This window comes from Odocoileus virginianus, chromosome 12, assembly GCF_023699985.2.
Source record: "Odocoileus virginianus isolate 20LAN1187 ecotype Illinois chromosome 12, Ovbor_1.2, whole genome shotgun sequence".
Classification (NCBI taxonomy): domain Eukaryota; kingdom Metazoa; phylum Chordata; class Mammalia; order Artiodactyla; family Cervidae; genus Odocoileus; species Odocoileus virginianus.
The window spans coordinates 62248789-62269514 of record NC_069685.1 but is presented as its reverse complement, the minus strand read 5'-3'; the positions used below and the strand labels follow the sequence as shown (position 1 = coordinate 62269514).

Below are 20726 nucleotides of genomic sequence, written 5' to 3'. Positions count from 1 at the left end.
GACCCTCAGACAGAAAATGAGCAGAGGGCAGCCCCAAGGTGATCGTAGGAACGGTCCATTTGAAGACAGGAAGAGGCCTTGAGGCTGGCGTGAGGTTGTTTAGGGTGGAATACCCCAGGATGGGGTTGGCGAAGGAACCAGAGTCATGAGGGTCCTTCTCTGCCAAGCAAAGTCCTTTGGGATTATTCTCCAAGTGCAATGGGAATCCACTGAAAGCCAGAAGCAGGGAATGGTGTGAGCCAACTGACGGGGTTAGGCCATAGCGGGAAAGAGGCAAGTGTGGAAGAAGAGGCAGATGGGAAGAGGGGCTACTGCAGTGCGCCGTGTCCACAAAGTCACCCACCCCCCTCTTCACCCTTTCCACACTCAGCCACAGCACTTCAAGAGGAGGTGTGCAGAGACGTGAATGGGGTGGGTGTAGAGGGAGTCGGGAGGTGTTAGTTTTTTATTATTTTATTGAAGTACAGTTGATTTACAATGTCATGTTAACTTCTGCTGCACAGCAAAGTGATTCAGTTTTATCCGAATCACGACTTTATGCACACACACATACATTCCTTCTCATATTCTTTTATGCTATGGTTTATTATAGGATATTGAATAGAGTTCCGTATGCTACTCCCACTCCCCCAGCCTTGGTAACCACGAGTCTACTCTGTCTGTGAGTCTCTGTTTTGTAGAGGAGTTCATTTGTGTCACATTCTAGTTCCATATACAAGTGATATCACATGGCATTTGTCTTTCCCTTTCTGACTGACTTCACTTAGTATGATAATCTCTGTGTGGGCTAAGTCACTTTAATCGTGTCCGACTCTTTCTGACCCCATGGGCCACAGCCCACCAGGCTTCTCTGTCTCTGGGATTTTCCAGGCAAGATTACTGGAGTGGGTTGCCATTTCCTCCTCCAGGGGATCTTCCCAACCCAGGGATCGAACTTGCATTGGCAGGTGGGTTCTTTACCACCAGCGCCACCTGACAACCTCTAGGCCCACCCTTATTGCTGCAGATAGTATTTCATCCTTTTTATGACCAAGTAGGACTTCGTTGTGCATACCGACCACATCTCCTTCATCCACTCATCTCCTGATGCACATATAGGTTGTTTCCATGTCCCAGCTTGTTTCCATGTCCCAGCTACTGTGAATAATGCTGATGTGAATATAGGGGTGCATGTATCTTTTTGAATTATAGTTTTATTTGGATATATGCCCAGTAGTAGGATTTCTAGATCATATGACAACTCTATTTTTAGTTTTTTGAGGAGCCTCCGTACTGTTTTCCATAGTTGGTGCACCAATTTACCTCCCCACCAATAGTGCAGGAGGGTTCCCTTTCCAGAAACCTTATTTCTCATCTTTTTGTTTGGTTCCTGGGCCTCAGCCTCTTCATGTATAAAGTGGAGTCTTGAAGAGAAATAATAACACATGTATGGGACCTTAGAAAGTCTCTTTGAATCAGGATTTTCTGTGTGAGGCTTCTATTCCCTATAGAATTGAACATTATAAAACATAAGGAGCTGCCCATTCCTAGAGGTATACAAGCAGAAGCTGAGCAACTATATAGGTAGGAAACTTAAATGGAAAGAATGAGGCTAACAATTATTTATCTCCTACTATCTGCCAGTTACTGGAACAAGTAATTGTATACCTTCTTTATGCTTTTAACAAAAATGTGAGGACAAAATTATTAGCCCTCTTTTACAAATGAGAAAACTAAGGTCTATACAAGCAGTGACTCACCTAAGTTCACTCAGCTAGCAATGAGAAAAGCTAACATGGTCTATATGCTATTTGCTTCTCAAGTCTTGTATCATTTCATCTCCCAACAATATTATGAGGACAATGATATGTTGTCCCTATTTCACAGATGAGAAAACTGAGGCCCAAATAAGTTAGATCTGGTGTCCCATAGGGAGGAAGTAAGGATGTCTTCATTCTATCTCCAGAGCCGCGATTCTGACTCTCAACACCAACTTCCCTTGTAAAACTTCAACTCTCATTTTCAGAGTCAATTCTGGCCCACCCCAGAGTTCATCCTCTATGTCCTGCCCATGTAGTACCTCCTTGGACCCCTAGGGATCTGTGAACGCCCTTCCTGGATTATTCTCCTAGGTTGCTGCAACAAATCATCACAAATTGGGCAGCTAAGAATCACAGAAATTCATTGTCTCACAGTTCTGAGGCCAGAAGTCCAAAGTCAAGATGTGGGCAGGGCCAGGGCCCCTCTGATGACTTTAGGAAAGGGCCTCTTCCAGGCTTCTCTTCCAGCTTCTGGCAGTCCCCAGGCTTCTGGCAGCACAGCTCCAGCAATCACAGAGTTCTGCCTATGAGTGTCTCCAAACCTCCCCCCTTTACGAGGACATCGGCCACACTGCACTAGGGACCCACCCTACTCCAGGACGACCTCATCTTTACTCACATCTGCAGTCACACTATTTCTGAATAATGTCACCTTTTGAAGTACTGGGGGTTAGGGCTTCAACACCGAGATTGGAGATGGAGACACACAATTCAACCCGTAACTCCTTCCAATCCCAAGTGTCTCTGCCTATGGGGAAAAGGTGAGTAAAGAGGCTCTGATGGACCCTGGACTGTTACAGACAACAGGTCCCCTCCATCCATTCTGCACCACCCACCAGCATCACCCCTCTATCCCAGATGCCCAGGGCTTTGCTTTGGGTCCTGGTGTCATCCTGTGTTAGTGACAGCCTGGGGCTTGGCTCCCTCCACAGTGGAGCGGCCAGGAAGCAGAGAGCCGCTCTCATCCCTTCCAGGGGAGGCGGGTGAGTATTTCATACAGCACAGGAGAGCCACCTCCTGCAAATGCAACATGACACCTCATAATGGGGCGATATCAGTACAAATCCGGCCTCACGGCAGCCCAGAGCCTCCTGGTAATTCCTCACATATTGTGCTCGTGTTACTGTAAATACGATCGCCAAGCTCAGGCCAGCTGATCAGAAGGGATCGCCCCCATTCCCGCAGCTGAGAAGACCGAGACCTGCAGAGGTAACTGGCCCTCAATCACGCAGCAGGTGAATGGTGTCCAGCTGGGCAAGAGCCAAAGAAGCAGAGAAGGAATGAGGAAGGTTGGTCCCTGATGCCACATCTGGAAAGAGGTGGGAGCATGACAGAGGCGACTTAATGTGCCAAGCCCTGAGGGGGCTGGGTGAGGGAGGGGCAAGAACAGACATGGTAGGACAGAAAAAGATCTAAGTACCAGGGTACAAGCAAGAAAGAAATGGAGCCCAAGGAGGCTACTGAAGTTGGGTGGACTTGGACAAGAAGTGAGTCGGCTGTTGGGGGAGGGAGGAATCCAAAGTCAGGCATCGAGGGGTGGGACCCTGGGTCTTGACAGCGACCAAGCCAGAGGGAGGTTGTGCATGCTTCCTCCCGACCGGCCCACCAGGAGGAGGGCCAGCCAATGCCTGGGCATGAGCATCCAATCCCTAGGATAAAAACCAGCCTGCAGGGCAGTCTCCTCTTTTGGCAGAAAACCTGTGGCACTTAAGGGATCAAGACTGGATCCTAGAGATGGGGAGTAGGAAAGAGTGTTGGCTGTCTTCCTTCCAGCCTCCATCTCAATCCCATTCTCCTTCATTCCCTGCTCTGCTCTGAGACCCAGGAGAAGGCTAACCCACGCAAATCACATCACCTTGTGGTCTAACTTGGAGTGAGATAATGAAGCCAATGGTGGGAGGTGCGGGGGAAGCAGCCTGTGCCAGATACCATAAAGCCAGTGGAAATCTCACTACAAAGAGGAGAGGGACTTATTGAAGGTGAAGACATCACAGAGGGAAGAGAGGCTAATAGATGAAGGCCTATGTGCTCTATTCAGGCACCTGGATTCAGCCTTGCCTGAAAGCCTGCTTCAAAAGCTTTCAATTTGATGATCCAAAAAAGTTCTTTCTTCCCTTAAGCTAACCTCTGCATTCAAAAAGAGTTCTGATAGGACTTAAATTTCCAATCTTTTTCAGATTTTATATTAACATCCATAAATGATATATGTAAACAAACAGAACAGAGAATCCTAACAGGCTTGGGTGATCTTGCAGTATTATAAAATGAGCAGTTCACTTGGGATTGGTCTGTCCAGTGTTTTAATCATAGCTCTGCATAACCTTGGACAAAAGACATCAATCTCTGAGTCTATTCTTTCACATCCATAGACTCCCAGAGAAGAATTAAATAAAATAACACCTATTAAAGCATCTAGATTATACTAGATGTGCCCAATAAGTGAGTTTACTGCAAACTCTCTCCCCTTTCTCCTAGGACCCTAACAAGAAAAAGTGTGGACCCCAGCACTGATGAGTTTGTATATTTCATGAGACAACCCCACACACTGTCTTATACTGCCATGCTCTCTCCACCCCTTGGAGTGTTAGTGAAAAGCTACCATCTTGTGTGATGCCTGTACAAACGGCATGACATTGCTGGGTCTGTTTTCCCAAGTACCTTGCTTACCAACTGTTGTGAAAATGAAACATGTACAGTGTTAGAACAGGGCCTGGTACATAATACACACTCAATAAATGCTGATCATTTTATTGGTGGAGGTAGTGGTTTTACTAATAAGCACTATTACTGTCTCTGAGCACCTGCTCTGGTTTTGTGTATACACCATCTCATCATCTAGACCTTGATGACACAACCTCTGAAGTTGGTAATGAAGTTCCAACTGCACAGATGGGCTACAGCTCAAAGAAACTGAATTACTTACCTGAGTGCTGGAGCTGGGGTTTCAATATTTGTGCCCGAGCCCAAGCACAATGTATTTAAGGACTATAGGCATCGCCTTCCCAGAGTCCCCGCTCACGTTTCACATTCAGCCAGCCACAATCTCTGAACTTAGAAAGGCATCTTTCTGGCACTAGGCAGGTGCAAGCCCTCCAGAGAAGTTTCCCAAGTCTGCTCCTCCAGCCATCATCTCCCTTTGCAAACACACTTTCTGTTCATGTGAATGAAACCCGCTAACTGGTATGGTGTCTGCTCTAATTATAGGCTCTCCAGCCTGTGCCAAGAGGAAGCTGGTTAGTGTACACTTGAGTAGATTTCAAATCGGATTTTGTGAGTCCCCGGCATGAGGGAAGGAGGCCAAGTCCTCCTCCGGAAGAAAATAACGGGAAATGCTGGCCCATGTAAGCATCCCCGGCTCCTCGCCTGCTGGAGCAGGTGATGCCTTTGCTTCCTGGGTTACAGAGTCCTCTTTCCAGCTTCTTTTCCTCTGTTTCTATCCTTTTTCAGGAGCTGGGAAGCTGGGGGAAGGAATGGGAGAGGCAACCCGAGGTGCTGAAATGGAGGAAGTACAGCAAAGGGCAAACAATGCCTTGGAATCAGAGGAAACTGTTCTCTGAACACAGCTCTGCCTCATTTCAGCTTTCGCTGCCTTTCTGAGTCTCAAGCTCATCATCTATCAAACAGTACTTTCTCTACAATGATCCAAGGATGTGTGTTGCTGTGTTTATTCAACATTTATTCAATATTTACAGTGTGACCTATTTCATGCTGCATTGTACCCATTACAGCTATGAATAGGATGCTTTCCTGGGAGCTTTAGAACTCCTGGTAAAGCTAGAAGCAAGCCGTTTGATACTAATCACACACTGTGATGAGAGAAGGACAAGGCTCTACAGGAAGGAGAGGCACTTGACCCAGAACTGGTGCATCCCAGAAGACTTCCTGGAGGAGGCACATCAAGGATGCAACCTCAAGGATGATTTGAATTAAAGGAGGACAGGACAGAATGCTCTTCTTCATGTGGGCCAAGAGAGAAGAAAAAAAAAAAATAGCACATTCCAGAAACATCATTTAGAATAGCCAAATATCAGAGGTGGGGGCATAAACAGGAATGGCCAAAATAAAGAACGTTTTTTAAAAAATCATGGAATTCAACAGAGCCAATCAAAACAACATTGACAAAGAACACTTTCTTTTTTTCTCTAGTCTCTTTTTTCAACTGTCTTAATTATATTTGCAAGTCCTATAATACATTTTTAGTATAAGTTTATTTTGTATTGAAGTATAGTTGCTGCACAATATTATATGTTACAGATGTATAATATGGTGAGTCACAATTTTTAGAGACTAAACTCCATTTACAGTTATTCTAAAACTTTGGCTATATTCCCCATGTTGTACAATATATCCCTGTGGCTCATTTTATACTTAATAGTTTGTACCTGTTACTTCCCTGCCCCTATGTTCCTTACCCTGTCCTTCTCCCCACTGCTAACTGCTAGTTTGTTCTGTATGCCCATGAGTCTGCTTTTTTGTTTATTCACTAGCTTGCTTTATACATGTAAGTGATATTATATAGTATTTGCCTTTCTCTGTCTGACTTACTTCACTCAATATGATAATCTCTAGGTCACCCATGTTGCCACAAATGGCAATATTTCTGGCTGAGTAGTATTCCATCTATTGATGAGTCCATAGGTTGCTTCATACCTTGGCAATCGCAAATAATGCTGCTATGAACAGAAATGCGTGTATCTTTTTGTATTGTGGGGTTTTTTTTAATATATACCTTTTTTTTTTCCCAGATACATGCCACATTTCTCCTTCACAAATGTTCTAAAGAGGGGCAGATGGGCCCTGATGAAAACAAAGGGGGAAAACATGACGTCTCTGCAGCATTATTGGCACCATTATTCTGTTGAGAACAACTGCACTTATCACCGGTTTGGGAATTTCAGAAACATCTTCATAGCCACACCCAGAATGTCATACCAAATGTCCAGACTCTCCATGATCCAGTCAAGTTAACACATAAAATTAACAATCAAAGCGTTTATAGGAGAGATCAGCCGTGCTGACCGGGTAGAAAAAATTTTTGAACACACCAAACTCCTCTCATGAACACACCAAAATCACAACTGTGTACAACAACCACGGACGAAAAAGGCTGGAACTCTCCAGAAAAGACCTACAACTAAAGAAGGAACCACAGTGATATGGGCAAGAAGGGTGGACCCGTGACACAGCCAAATCCCACACCCCAGGAGGGTGACCCCCTGCAGCGCTTCTCCCACAGGAGTGAGGGGTCTGGGTCCCTCCTCGGGGTCCCCAGCCCAGGGGTCCTGTACCAGGAAGATAAGCCCCCAGAGCATTGGCTTTGAAGGTTAGCAGGGCATTATTTCTGGAGCCGGGGGTCGGGGGGTATAGTGGCTTTACTCTTAGAGGCGTGCAGACAACCTCACACGCTCCGGAGCACAGGGCACAAGTGCCTAGGCCACACCTAACTGCTGGTCTTGGAGGGTCTCTGGGTGAGGCCGGGAGACGGGCTCATCCTGACAGAAGGCATATTTGGGAGCTCCTTCCACTGAAGGAGGCTGACGCGGCCTCCAGCTCCTTAGGGCCAAAGACCTGGCCTGGCCCTGCCACACTTCAGGCCAAGCAGTTCAGGCCAGTGCTGCCACATTTCAGGCCAAGCAGTTAACTGGGCGGGACGCAGCCTCACTCACCTGCTGTCGAGCGAGCTGTCAAGTGAGCCTGAACCCACAGCCGCCTCTGACTAGAACCGGTCAGCTCACAATCCCAAAACCCCCTGCGCCCAGGGTCCAACTCCCCCACGGTCCTAGAACCCCCGCGCCCAGGGCCCAGCTCCGCCACAGTCCCAGAATCCCCTGCGCCCAGGGCCCAGCTCCCCCACAGTCCCAGAATCCCCTGCGCCCAGGACCCAACTCCCCCACGGTCCTAGAATTCCCTGCGCCCAGGGCCCAGCTCCGCCACAGTCCCAGAATCCCCTGCGCCCAGGACCCAACTCCCCCACGGTCCTAGAATCCCCTGCGCCCAGGGCCCAGCTCCTCCACAGTCCCAGAATCCCCTGCGCCCAGGGCCCAGCTCCCCCACAGTCCCAGAATCCCCTGCGCCCAGGACCCAACTCCCCCACTGTCCTAGAATACCCTGTGCCCAGGGCCCAGCTCCGCCCCAGCTCTTCCACAGTCCCAGAATCCCCTGAGCCCAGCCCCACCCCGAGGAGCCTCTGAACCAGCCCAACCCACCTGGGGCGGACACCAGACTCAGAAAAGCCACGATTCGCTTTCCTGCAGGCCCAGTCTGCTCCCAGCAAGCCAGACCCTACCCTGGGACCAGCTTCGGACCCGCTGGGCCCCAGCCCTGCCAGCTAGTAGGCCAACACAACTTTCAGGACACCACAGACCCTGTACCCAAATGTGTCCGGAACCTCAGCCCCACACACCCAGCCGACAATCTGACACCAGGTCTAGGACCCCTGGTCCCTGCAGCCAGACTCCCAAGACCAGCTCTGCCTGCCAGTAGTGAGGCAGCAACCCCAGGACCCGACTCCACCCACCAATGGGCAGGCAATAGCCTCAGAGTCTTCTGGACCCTGACTCAGCCCGCAGTGAGCCAGCACTAGCACCAGCATCCCCTGAGGTTCTGTAGTCAGGCACCTCGTGACTCAGCTTTGCCAACCAGTAGCTGGCAGCCTCCACACAGGAAAAGCCTGGCAACCAGCTGGATCGGGGACCTGTCAAGCCTACCAGACTGCCCATATAGCCAACCCACCACCAGAGAAGGACCCAAGCGGCCCTCAGAGGGGAGCCCCTGAAGCATACAGCTCGGGGGTAACAAGAGGGGAATGTGCTGCTGGGACCCACAGGACGTCCCCATAGTGAACGTTTGTCCTACTCAGACCGCCTCTCCCTCCTTCTGGCCCCTCAGTCCTTGCAATTCACCTATTTCTCAGTCACCCTGGCTTCGATAACCTGCTCACCAGAAAAACCCCTGAACAGCCATTGCTGAACGTGCCAGACTGAACGGTAGGCATTTTGCATTCATGACACCTTGTTTAAGCCTCACAGGAACCCTTCACGTGAGAATAAGGGGCCAAGAAAGGGCTCTGTAGACTTAACAGGATGAGAACTGTTTAATTATAGCTGAATTGAGCATTAATTATTGTCAGACATTGTGATGAGCACTTTACATACACTATTTCATTTAACCTAAATATTAACCCTACAAGGTATTGTTGTCATCTCTATTTTACATGTAGGAAAATTGAGGTCCAAAGAGGTGAAATCATATGCCAAATGAGTGTAACAGTGGGGACCGGTGACTGCTCTTGGACATAAATCCAATTAAAAACAAAAAACCCTTCCTGTAAGGAAAGGAACTTACAGGCTCATGTGGCAGAAAAATATAAAGGAAGAGCATCAGGCATGGCTGGATCCAGGCACTTAGGCATCTGTCTCCATCTCTTGATATACTTTGTTTATTGATAGTTTTACTCCCAGGAAACTTCTCCTTCATTGAGGTAAGATGACCAAAAGCAGCTCTAGGTGTACCCCAAAGCAGCCTAGCAACCACCATCGAAATGCAAGTCTCAATGGACCAAACCTGGGGTCACATGACCATCTAACCTGCTCTCTGTGGTCAAAAGGGTTGCAAGGTACTATTGTGCAGGCCAGGGTCGCCTGCCCACACTTGAGTCTGGGATGGGTGTAAGGTGTAGGAGAGGAGCCTTCTCACAAAGGAAGACCAAGAATCTGTTACTAAAACCCACAGAGCAGAACAAGGCAGCTGAGCGGCAGTGGCCGCCATGCAGGGATCTGACCCAGAGCCCCCTCGCTCACAGCCTGCGTGTTAACCAGTATGCGCCAGCCCCTCTGTTTTGATTGCCTCTTTCTAATTCCCTGGCCCTGGGCTGACCCCTCTCAGAGTCCCCTCCTTCAGCCCTCGGCGCTGAGCGCTGGTACTTAACAGTCATGCCAAGCGGGTGATGGATGGTGGCTGCCCAGAAGGCTCTTCAAAGGGGACAGACAGCTGCTGGCTTCGCAGTGACTCTTCTGTAGGGACGAAACCCAAATGCAATCACAACACCGTGGGGCCGCCTCAGCTTTTTGTGGATTCTCCCCCTTTGGGCCCCTTGCCTCTGTTTCCAGTTTACACCCCAGCAAAGTAAAACATCCCAGGCTGCTCTGAGGCAGAAACATCTTACCAGAAATGGAAGCATGTGACCATCCTAGCAGCCAAATAATTGTTCCTGTGTGTTCTCAGAACATCAGCCTCAGAAGATACCCCAGGTGGTTATCTCACCTTCCCATCAAGCAGAGGAGGTTCGGAGAGGGTGAGACCTTATCCGAAGGTAGCACAGCCAGAGAGGGGAAAGAGAGCTAGGACACATGAAAGAGAACTGATGCCAACTGTGCACCTACTGTGTGCCGAGCTCACACTGGGGGCTTTAGCCAAGTTTTAGCTGCTTGTTCAAACCATGGGGCAAAACTTTAGGGATGAACCCTCAGTGTGTAAGGCAGGGAAGCCTGAATTCCACACCAGGGCCCTGCTGTGCAGGGCATCCATGGGCCAATCTTGTCTGGGATTTGGTTTCTCCATTTAGAAAACAGGATTGATGACCTCAAGGCTGATGCCATCTCAACATTCCAGATTGTGTGGCAAAGGCCATCCTGGGGGTAATGGGGGCCCTCTGGGCAACTTTTTAGCCACAAGAGGAAGAGGCCAAAGATTTGCTCTGAAATAGCTGAACTTCCAGGAGCCACCCCACTCTCCCTCCCGTCCAGGACTCTGCCATGCTGTCCCCTCCCTGGCTAACTCCTACTCACGCTTCTGTTCCTACTAGAACACCACCCCGTCTTCCCTTAATACACCCCCAGATTAATTTAGGAGCCTCCCAACGTATCTCAGGCCCCTCTGCTCCCCCATCAGAGTGCTTTTTATTAGGTTGCAATCTGCCACTTGTCTGTCTCCCCTCCTGGATCATAAATCAAGGACAGGACTGACTCTCGTCATAGCCATATCCCCGATACCCAGGATGGAACTGGCCCAACAAGAGGTAAAGAGAGAATCCCAACTAAATTCAAGCAGTCATGGGGATCCCAAGAGTCCTGGGAAGACTGTGCCCCAGAAGACCCCTCTGAGCACCAAACAAGAGATTTTTTTCCACTGTTTACCAGGTGGACTTCTGTCCCCATCTGTGTGGTTTATTGGCAGTAACAGCAGTAGTGCCTGTTGGTAGTGATCATATTTCTGGCTGTGAGACCTGAGAGAGGGACTTGTCACCTTGCTACTGAACCACACTGCAAGCCTCCCAATATCTGGAGGCCAGGCATCCACCATATTCTCCGCACATTATCACACAGTCCAGAATGCCGAGATGGAAGAGACTTTGGGGTCATCAATGCCATTTTCTAAAAGGAGAAACTGAGATGGGGTTAGACATCATGCACCCTTGGATCAGTGCAGTCAGAAGGGAGGTGGGGAGGGCTGGGCAGGGGGAGGACCCAGGCCTAAAGGCGGGGTCATTTAGGACCCATAGCCAGAATGGCCCATCGGAGTTAGCCCATGCTGGGGAAATGACCAGGCCCCTACACCCGCTGTTGTCAGTTACTGGATGTGGACAGCAAGGAAGGGCAAGGTGGCCCTCTGGGGCTGGCCCATCCCTGTGGTTGACACCTGAAGGCCAGAGGCCAGTGACACCGCAAGGCCTTCCCCCAAGGAGAGTCCTAACAAAGCCCCACCCAACCTGGCCCCCATCACCTCTCTGACCTCCCCTCTCCGCCCCTGCCTCTGGCCACCCTGGCCCCCTCCTTCCTCAAACCCACCCTCGCCTTCCCACCTCAGGGCCTCTGCCCTTGCTGACCTGCCCGCCTGGAGTGCTTTTCCTCCAGCTATGTCCATGCCTTGTCCCCTCACTCTCTGCAAAGGTCACCTTACTAGAGCATCCTTCCTTGAGGCCCCCCCTCAATAAAAGAGCAGCTCCCTACTTCGCCCTGCCCTTCTTCACTGCCACTCACTCTCTGACTCACTGCATTGTTGTTATATAGTCGCTAAGTAATGTCCAACTCTTTGGGGGCCCCACGGATCTTAGCCCTCCAGGCTTCTCTGGATGTGGGATTTCCTAGGCAAGAAGACTGGAGTGGGTTGCAATACCAGCTTCCCGGGCATCTTCTCAACCCAGGGATCAAACCCTTGTGACCCAAGTCTCCCGCTTGGCAGGTGGATTCTTTCCCACTGAGCCACCTGGATAATCCTTGTTTATTTGTTACTGTCCATCTCCTTCCTCTCAAACCGAGGCCCAGGGGACTTGTCTGGTGCAGTGCACACAAGCAGCGCCAAGCTGAGAGCCCAGTGCTTCGCAGGAACTCAGTAAATACCTGGGGGCTGAATCAATAAGCCTCCAGTCCTTCACCTGCAGCAGAAGAGATCCTGCCTTTGAGCTGTTTAGAGCAGGCCCCCCTGTACTGGCCCTCCACGGGACACCAGGCTTCAGCATCATAGCCACCCAGGATGTCGGTGCCGTAACTGTTTGACTCCCCTTTGCCCCACTCTACGGAGGAGGCAGCCGTGAGCCAGAAGCCACATGCCCCAGGTCACACCCCAGGGAACAGCTGAGCCGTTGCAGGAAGCCACGACTGTCTGACATTGTGTGGGTGGTGGGGGCAGAGGGCGGGGGTGATCTGGGCGCAGCTGCTCCTCCGCTCAGGGGTCCTGCCACCCCTTGGCTATTTCTCTTATTTCGTGCTCAAGTCTGCCATTGCCCTCTGAGTACAGTGGTGTTTATTAACTTCCCACTGAGCTCATTACGGAGCAGCCACCTTATCACCGACCACCTGCATTCGGAGCTGGGCGGGATCACGTGCAGCTTATAAATAGACCCAGTCTCCACCCCAAGGGCAGCCATAGACCCAGGGGCCACCAGCTTCACCTGGAAGTTCAAGTCTGAGGGCAAAGAACTGACCCCTCTTCTGTCCCCATCCATCGCCACCACTCCGGGACCGGGAGTCAAGCAGGAATCCATCTGAGTCTCCCACTCTCTCTGTCCCGTCTGCCATCCCTGCGCCAGACACACATTCATCTTGACACTGTGACAAGTTCAGTGCCACGTGAACTTGTCATCTGCGCAGCCCAAGAGAGCTGTCGTTGGAACTTCCCGTGATGACGTGGCAAACCTCGTGCAGGCATGAGCTTTGCCGTGGGTTCACTCTGTGCTCCTGGGCCAGCTGGCTAATCTCTCTGAGCCTCAGCTTTCCCATCTCTGTAATGGACGAAATCATGTCCCCCATGAATGCTTGTGTGCAATTTACATGTAATAACAAATGCTTAGAATCGCAAGCTCGATCGTTCAGTCCTGACTTCTCCGCTATGCACAGTCAGCTGAGTGTTTAGGGATCATTTTAGGGGCCCGTGAAAAGGTTTTAATGTCTTTTAAAACCAAAAGCCAAGCTGTAACATAATCCAGTGAGGGATAATATTCCTTCTTGTACCAAAGCAGTCATAAAATAGAATTTTAATAATTTTTTTTTTTTAATGGAGGAAGAGGCCCATAAAGGCAGAAATGTGTAGAACCCAGGAACTCTGTGATACAGTCCAGGAAGGCCACAATGCAGCCCTGCAGCCATGTTTGTTCGGGGATTTGGAGGCACAAACCGGGCCCCAGAGAAGGCACTTGATTAGTTTGACCTGTAGTTGACCAGCATGACTTGAACTTTGGTAACTTGATGAGCCACAAGGCTTGACAAGCAATCGGCTCACAATCTAGATCTTTTCTAAGGAAACCCATTCCTTATTCTTGCCACAAGTATTTGTGGAGTTCCTATTCTAAGGGCTTTCCAGGTGGCCCTAGAGGTAAAGAATCCACCTGCCAATGCAGGAGACTCGGGTTCGATCCCTGGGTTGGGAAGATCCCCTGGAGGAGGGCACGGCAACCCACTCCAGTATTCTTGCCAGGAGAATCCCATGGACAGAGGCATCCTATGGGCTGCAGTCCATGGGATCGAAAAGAGTTGGACACGACTGAGCGACTGAGCATGGTTCAAGTATTGGTGTGAGTACTGGCTGGCTGTGTGAACTTGGGAAAGTGACTTTACGTCCATGTGCTACTGATAAAATGGGAGTGACTGGGTGTCAGAATTCAGACAATGAATCCAGTGAAACTTTTTAGAAGATAGGCCAGTGTATAATAATCACTCCAAAATGTTAGCCCAAGGTAACCATCGCAGACACGGTCCCTGCCCCAAGGGAGCCTGCAAAACAGTCCATGAACAAGCGTGTTAATAAAGGGTTTGGCCTTGGTGGTCATCAGTGCTATGAAGGAAATAAGAGAGTGGTGTTAGAGCAACCTCCCTTGGTGACCTTCGGTCAAAGGCCACATCCAGCCCAGGGAGGCCAGGTGGACAAAAAGCCAACCTTCCTCTCCTCCCACCCCCTGGCCTCCTGCTGGGCTCCTCATTGGCTGAACCCACAGGGCCGGGCATGGAAATCTGTGAGTGTGTCCAATCAAGTCAGCTTCCCGGGCTCAGGGCAGTATGGTGAAGGATGGAGCTCAGTCTGGAGGGTCAAGCAGGATACCTCCCACGTAGAGCCCTGCCCCTCCTCAAGGCTGAAATCATTCATTAGCTCCTCTTTGCCCACAGGTTCCCAAGGATGCCCCTGCGGCCCCTCGGTCCCTACCCCTGTTCCCACTCCCATTTTATGCTAAAGTTTGGGGAACTTCTCATGGTTCCCCCAAAGCATAAGGTCCCTTCACATCTCTAGAGCTTTACCCCAGCTGTTGCCACCCCCTGGAATGCCCTCCCCACACCCACACCTGAGCAAAGCCCAGCGGGACACTGGGACAGCACAGAGCCTGGAAACCTGGCTTCCAGGTCTGTTTCTGCCACTTCTTAGCTGCATGACCTGGGGGGAAGCCAGTTCACCTGCTGGCACCTCAGTGTCTCACCTGTAACAGGAAAAGGATGCTAGTCCAGATTGTGAAGTTACTATGAGAACCAAACGAAAGAAGGTTTCCAAAGAGCTTGGCAGGAGGTCACTCAGTGAGTCATGTTAGAGGCAATTTTTCTAAATGTATTTATTTGGCTGTGCCCGGTCTAAGTCGTGGCACATGGGACCCTCTTAGTTGAAGCATGTGAACTCTTACTTGTGGCATGTGGGATCTACTTCCCTGACTAGGAATCGAACTTGGGCCCCCTGCATTGGGAACATGGAGTCTTAGCCACTGGACCACCAGGGAAGTCCCCAGAGGCAATTTTTAAGTACATCGTTTACGAAGCCAATCCTGACCATCTGTCCCTCGAGTATCAGGGCCCCGCTGTTCTGTGAGCTTCAGTGGACCTTTCATAGACAGCTCTCAGGGCCCCTAGAATGCTTTCCTCTGCATCTCCATCCATGCTCTGTGAGCTCCTGGAGAGAAGGACCTGCGAGTATTCTATCTGTGTCCTCAGCATCCAATGCATGGCAGACACTCAGTGAATACGGAGTGAATGAATGAATGAATGAATGAACAAGTGTTCAAACCAGTGGACCAATCTGCCTCCCCCTCCACCTGAATAAAGCTTGAACCACTTCAGTCCCCGCCTGGACTCCTAAACAGGGCACGGGGTGGCCTCTCGAGGAAGCCCAGGCCCAAGGTCACGGCAGGGGGAGGGGTAGTAAGGAAGTACCGGGCTGGGAGGAGGTGGCAGGCCCCAGCTCATTGGAAATGCAGAGAGAATCCCAGCGCGGCCGCCTTCTCTGGCAGGGAGCGCGCGGGAAAAGACAAGAAAAATGAAGCCGCCACAATCTCATTTTCTGAGGCCTGCAAGTCAGCCAGGAAATAGCTATTATTCCATCGCACTGTCGGTATTAAGTTATTTCCTTCACTAAATACGGGAATGTTCATGAATATCTATTGAGTCCCAGGTACAGACACCTCCTGGCTCTGTGGCTCAGTCACTCTGCCTTTACATTCCTCCAACAACACCCCTCAATCTTGCTCTGAAGTGAAAGACAATAGTATTTTAAATTGGTTAATAAATCTCGGAATTGATGCTCCTCGAAGGCCCGGGAACTTCGTCTCTATTACTTGAATAAAAGGGATCACATTTTAACCACTGCTGGGCTAGGAATTCGGGAGAGGGACCTGAGCCAGCCTCTCCTTCTTCATGCTGGGGAGGGGAGGGTCGGAGGCTTCAGGACCCCAGGTCCGATGGAACCCTTTGGACAGCCAGGAAATTCTCATTTTTCTGGTCAATTCAGGCCAGCTGGACATCTTGGACCACTTTGGTTTTGATGGCTTTGTGTTCGGCCACTTCCCCTGTTTTCAAATAAAAGACTTTGAAGCAGAGCTCCATGGAGAAGATAGGTATCTGACATCCTTTAAAAAGGATGGGGACTTCCCTGGCAGTCCAGTGGTTAAGATTCTGAGCTTCCGATACAGGGGCTGTGGGTTCAATCCCTGGTCAGGGAACTAAAATCTAGCATGCTGCATGGTGTGGCCAAATTAAAAAATAATAATAATTAAAAATAAAAACCACCTGGATACAGATAAGGAAGGTGGGGGAGGAAAGCATAAATAATACTGTTTGGAACACCATTCCAGGTGTTGATTCTTATGTCACCTTCCTCATGAGCACAGGTGACCTTCAGCATCCTTGTCGTGGTGGAGAAAGCTTTGAAAAGCCCAGATGCGGAAGAACATGAAGTAGGACTAAAATGTCTCCTGTTTGTTCAGTTTCTTGCCACCTACTTCACATCTTTTCCCAACCCATCCTAGCAGCCACCCTAGGAAATGCAAAGTCCAGACATTGTCGATGGGCCAGAAAACCCACGGGTCAGGATCATCCCTGTGTACCAAGCACCCAACACATGGCCTGGCCCCAGAGTTGTTGCTGTTATGTACTAGCTCAGTCATGTCCAATTCTTTGCGACCCCATGGACTGTAGCCCACCAGGCTCCTCTGTCTGTGGAATTTTCCAGGCAAGAATACTGGAGTGGATTGTCATTTCCTTCTCCAGGGGATCTCCCCAACCCAGGGATCCAACCCACATCTTGATTGGCAGGCAGGTTCTTTACCCCTGAGCCCCCAGCCCCAGAGAATCAGCTTCAAAAATAGTGGGGAAATGGGCTATTGTACAACATCCCCAATTTATAGATGTGCCAACTGAGGCTTGGGGCAGGCAAAGGCTTGCTCAGCAACTCATAGTGAACTGGACCGTCAGTGACTCAGCTAAGACAGTCTGTGCACCCACTATGCCCAGGTCCTGATCTGGGTACTACAGATACACGTGTGAACAAAAAAGGTGCTTGATGGGGCTCGTCATCTCGGAGTGAGGTGGGGGGTGGCGGGGTAGAGAGCACTTGAGTGAATAAAGAGAGAACCGGGACAACTTCAGGTGTATAGTAAGTCCCCTACATAGGACAAGTTCCAATTCTGAGTGAGCTAGTAAGTCCAACTGGTTCATACGTCCAACAAAGTTAGCCTAGATACCCAACTAACAGGATCGGCTATTAGTAATGTACTAAAGTAGTCTCTACTACTTTTCACACAATACATCAGTGAAAGTGAAAGTCGCTCAGTCGTGTCCAACTCTTTGCGACCCCATGGATATACAGCCCACGGAATTCTCCAAGCCAGAATACTGGAGTGGGTAGCCTTTCCCTTCTCCAGGGGATCTTCCCAACCCAGGGATCAAACCCAGGTCTCCCACATTGCAGGTGGATTCTTTACCAACTGAGCCTCAAGGGAAGCCTAAGAATACTGGTGTGGGTTGCCTATCCCTTCTCTAGTGGATCTTTCTGACCCAGGAATCGAACCAGGGTCTCCTGCGCTGCAGGCGAATTCTTTACCAACTGAGCTATCAGAGCAAACACAAAAAGAAAACATTTTTAATCCTAAAAGGACAATCCCAGGTTCGTTTCTGGAAACTGGGTCCCAACCACAGGACTCGGGATATCCAGGTCTCTTCAAGATTCATCAAAGCACACATCCCAGGGCTGTCACTGGCGGAGCAGGTGGAGAGTGACCCCCGGCTAACCAAGGGACCTCTCGACACGGGTGGGTCGGAGAAGCCGAGCTCCGAGGCACTTCCAGAAAATCTCACAGTCTGGCAAGGGCCTCGTCCAGAGTGCTGAACTCCATCTGGGGAATAAAGCCAGACACATCACTCTTTTGGACAAGCAATTTTTTTTTTTTTTTTTTGCATAATTGACAATTCTTGGCATATTCTCCCCTTCTCCACTCACAGCCTTCTTTTCATGTCACTCATGCACATACCAGACACTCCGAGGTGACTTCCCTTGAAAAGAGAACGCCAGAGAGACCTCTGTCTCCTTACCCTTAAATATTCCACTTGTTATAAATTCCCCGAGGAGTCTTCTCAGCTCCAAATATCAGGGGAACAGAAAGGGGGGAGAAAAGGAGGGGGGAAAACACATTCTCAGAACAGTTCTTTGTACTTGAGATTCTTTGGTTTGTATTAAAATATTCTCATCTCCCCATAATTTATGAACACTCCTGGCACTAAGAGTCTTCGCTTTGTCCCTGATCCTCCATCCTAGAAATAAAACGAAGAATGTCAGTGCGGACATCTCCCGGAGGGAGGGGGCGACTGGCCAGACACTTCCAGAGCATCTGATTTGAGTGGTCAGGGAAAGGCAGACTCATTTCCTGACCCCTTTTAAAAGGGAGGAGACTCAGCAGTAGGCACTTCCCTGTCCGTGATCTCATTTGAGTTTTCCCAACAGTCCTACCATGCTACTATTATAGTTATTATGATGCCACTCTCTCAAAAGAAACAGTGAGATTCTAAAGGGATTAAGTGTCCTCTCAAGAGCCAGAGCTGGCTAAATATGGGCCTTGGATTTAAATACAGATGTGGCTAACGTCCCAGTGCTCCTACCAGTTGACTGCATCATCTGGAGGAGGAGTAATCAAGGCAGGCTACCTGGAAGAGGCAGGACTTAAACTGAGTCTCAGAGCTGTCCCAGCTTGCTGTGTTTTCTGGTGGCAGAGATGCAGCTGTCCTCAGTCACTCAGTCTCTGTAACACCCTGAAGGAGGCAGGATCTATAATTTATTCAGTATCATTTTTGAAAATACATGGATTTGATATTTTCTCCCTCATATGAAAACCTCTGCTTCTCCCAACCCTGTGACAGCTGAGCAAAATTTAACATCCTGATCATGACATTCAAGGTTCTTAATAATTTGTCCTAACCTACCTTTTCAGCTTTCTGCCTGACTACCATCACACACACACACACACAGATATGCCCTTAAAGATATCCCGTGTGCTGGTCAAATAACACTTGATCCTCATACCAGAGGATACAGACTTCCTCCTCTATATTGCTCATGGGATTCCCACTTCTGGCAATGCCTTCCTCTACCTAGTGAACTCCTATGCATCCATCAGAGCCCGAGTCAAATGCCTCATCAGCAAGAAGCTTTTGCTTCATCCCTTCACATACAGTTCTTTGTACATGTATCTGGTAAGAAATAGCCCAGAGCTAACTGGCCCATAGTGAGACATCTGTCCCCTTACAATCAGCTTTGCAGGTAGGGGCTCGGGTGTTGGAGAAGACTCTTGAGAGTCCCTTGGACTGCAAGGAGATCCAACCATTCCATCCTAAAGGAGATCAGTCCTGGGTGTTCATTGGAAGGACTGATGCTGAAGCTGAAACTCCAATACTTTGGCCACCTGATGCAAAGAGTTGACTCATTGGAAGAGACCCTGATGCTGGGAGAAGCTCCCCTGCACCGCATCTAGACTGTAGCCCCCGCTCACCTCAACTAGGAGAAGCCTGTGTGCAGCCATGCAGACCCAGTGCAGCCAAAATAAATAAATACAATTTTTTAAAATAAATACATAAAAAGCAACCACAAAAATAAGGCCTGGCAGGCAGTCTGAGCCCTCAGCGGCCCCACTGGAAGGAAATAGAGGAGCTTCCAGGGTCCGGCTCCTCTCCCTTTCTCCAAGCTCCAGATCCATCTTTTACTGACCAGTGGCCTATCTCACCTAACATCCTCTCTGAGAAGAGGAACCGGGGGTTTTCAGACCCACAGTCCAGTCGAGGCGCTGAGACTGGAGACAGAGCTGACCGAGTGGTAAAATGGCATCAAACAAGTGGCTTTCATCCCAAACATCCAGGCCTGGGGAGTGGATGGAGGAGCCCTGATTTAGAACACGGGCCAGTTTCCATGGCACAAATATTCCCATCACGATGGATTTCAAGCCGATGGTTTAACAAGTGGCTTAGAAAACTCCTGAATTTTTAACAACCAGCTCTCGTGAACCGGGGTGAAGCAGCTGCAGGACTGCAGGGTTACCTGTTATGGTCATTAATATGATTATTATGATCCAACCAAGAAGGGTCATTTTCAGTGTCTTCCCTTCACAAATCCACATGAGATTTCCCTTCAACATGGAATGTGCAGGCTAAAAATAGTTTGCATCATCAAAGCAAATGCTAAGGTCTCAGTAACCTTCCAGAAGTTCAGCACCCGAGTCCTTCCCCTGGGAGATAACTCCCCAGACTCACTCCAAGACACCAGAATCCCACCCATTACCCTCTTTGCTCAGAGCCCTACAATGGGCCGGTCAGAAAGTGCTCCCCAAAGAAGTGCTGTGTGGGCTCAGACAAATCACTCAGCCTCTCTGAGCCTCGGTTTCCTCATCTGGCTCCCAGAGATGCTATGAAGTGTTAATGAGATAACGTATGTGGAACATATTTGAAATACCCGTCACAGAGTAATGCCCAATAAAACATAGCTATTATTAAGAATATTCATCATAATACAAGCAGCAGTTCTGGAGCCCCTGCTCCTCTCCAGAGGGTCTGGGGGTGTGCTCCCGGCCCCCCCCCCCCCCCCCACCTTCACAAGTTATACAAACAGCAGGACAGAGCTGGATCCTTGGAGCTGAGCAAGCCTCCCCGCCTCCTCCCCCGAGCACCCCCTCACTTCCGGTCCCCCTCCAGGACTAAATTA

At 49.7% G+C, this 20726-nt stretch overlaps 1 long non-coding RNA gene across 2 annotated transcripts in view; it reads right to left on the bottom strand.

Moving 5' to 3' along the window:
* The window catches only part of LOC110126798 (uncharacterized), a 67702-nt gene extending 60152 nt beyond the window's left edge, over window positions 1-7550 (bottom strand). For both annotated transcript variants that reach the window (XR_002310549.2, XR_002310548.2), the window contains exon 1: window positions 7466-7550. This is a non-coding gene — a long non-coding RNA (uncharacterized lncRNA). The remainder of the gene's footprint in view (window positions 1-7465) is intronic.
* Window positions 7551-20726: the final 13176 nt, after the last annotated feature.